The sequence below is a fragment of the Triticum aestivum genome, unplaced genomic scaffold, assembly GCF_018294505.1.
Source record: "Triticum aestivum cultivar Chinese Spring unplaced genomic scaffold, IWGSC CS RefSeq v2.1 scaffold254577, whole genome shotgun sequence".
Taxonomy (NCBI): Eukaryota; Viridiplantae; Streptophyta; class Magnoliopsida; order Poales; family Poaceae; genus Triticum; species Triticum aestivum.
Window position 1 is genome coordinate 1 of NW_025260424.1, and position 1,691 is coordinate 1,691.

The 1,691-nt window shown below is 48.1% G+C and overlaps 1 long non-coding RNA gene across 1 annotated transcript; it reads right to left on the reverse strand.

The window, feature by feature from the left end:
- Positions 1–199: 199 nt before the first annotated feature.
- LOC123177769 (uncharacterized) lies at positions 200–1,651 on the reverse strand. The gene is made up of 3 exons (XR_006489117.1): positions 1,350–1,651; positions 719–898; positions 200–614 (listed from the first exon to the last, which is right to left on the reverse strand). It is a non-coding gene; the product is annotated as an uncharacterized lncRNA (long non-coding RNA).
- Between the last annotated feature and the right edge of the window lie 40 nt (positions 1,652–1,691).

The following is a 1,691-nucleotide window of genomic DNA, read 5'->3' on the forward strand; positions in this document are numbered from 1 at the left end:
GGGGGCGGCGGGTATGACTGTGGATGCTGTAGAACATACAAACTGCGAGAGGTAAGACGATACAAAACACAAAGTTAGCTCTAATGAAACCTCTATGGAACCAGTTTGCTCTGATGAAACTATGGAACCATCTCTCTGCAACCAACTTCGGAAAATTCAGAAAATGGCTTCGTGAAGTAAAACCAGACCTGTCAAGTCTCCATTGAAAGCAGCTGCTTGGGAGAAATTAGACTGCTAACAACATCCGCTATTAGACACTTAAATCACACTTCATATATCTACTTTCTAAATTGAAATAGGCATTGCTACAGCAGAAAAGAAACATGCAAATGTGTAGCTAAATTACCTCACAAAACTATCAGCAGGGTAATAGCGAAATCTTGAGCTCCTTCCAGCAAATGCTTCGTTTCCACTCTGGCAAACACTCCCAGCCACTGAAATCTTTGCTGATGTTTTCAAAATTATGCGAATCGGGTTACATTAAGACAACCAAACAAACAAATTGTCCAGTCAACCAAACAAATTTTGGATAGACACTGCCCCATTCAAATCCAACCATGGCATGAACGATCCGTCGATCCCAAGCGTGTCAAAGAGACCAATTTTTTTCTCTCCTACAAGAAAGAAGACCAAGCAAACCGCATTAACATATCAACGAGGAATCCACCACTGCAGGAGTGAAACCACGAACCTACGAGGGTCGCGAGAGAGGACGTACCAGAGGAGGAAGACTCCAACAAAGAGAAGGATTGCGGCGGCAACAACACACGAGTCTGCTAGGGTGGCAAACCTTCACCCTGTTGACGCTCTGCATCGACGACAGATCCATGGTCTGCAGGAAGGAGTCAGGGCAGTGGCAAAGTGGTAGCTGCAGCACGTTGAAAAATAGAACACCTTACTGCAGATTAACAACATAGTAAAATTAGCATTACAAAAGAATTTAGATATATCACACAGAAAAGTTAGGAAAGTATGTCTTGTACTGTAAGCAAACATGCAACATACTTTTTATAAAAAAAGCAAGCGGATGCAGAATCAAAGGAGGTATACACTGACGGAAAGGTAGAATGATCTTTGTAGCTAATAAAAACAGGAGATCATACAAAGTAAATTCCTGTCATTGGAACTGAATTGCCATGGGCTGAAAAGTTAATACAAACAGTAAACTAAAACCAGTCAACAGAAGAGGAAATTTAGGAGAAGCACATGGACGACGAAGGCCTCGAGCAGAAGAACGGCGACAGTGACGGATTTGACGGCCTGGCGCTGCCGTTGTCATGGAGAGGGCGGCGTACATGAAAGAGCACTACCGGGGTTGAAAGAGAGAGGAGGAGGCAGATCCACCACACCTGTCCGCCGGGCTGATGACGATGAAGATCCGACAGGTCGGGGTACCGCCATGGAAGGAGAACCGCCTGGTTCCTCTTGCCTACCTCCCGAGATGTCGCCTCCTCATCCACCCGCCCCCACTACCATTGCCAGGAGATGCAGCCGCCGCGTTCTCCTCCGGCCAGATGCGCTGTTGCATCCCGCACTGACCACCAGATCCAGCGAGTGCCCACTCGCGTTGATGGCGTCGAGGAGAAAGGAGGAGAGATAGGGGTGGTGGCGGCGGCGGGAGAGGACGAACGGGGGAAGGAGAGGTGGCGGCGAGGGCATGGCTAGGGTTGGTGGGGAGGAGGACGCGGGGG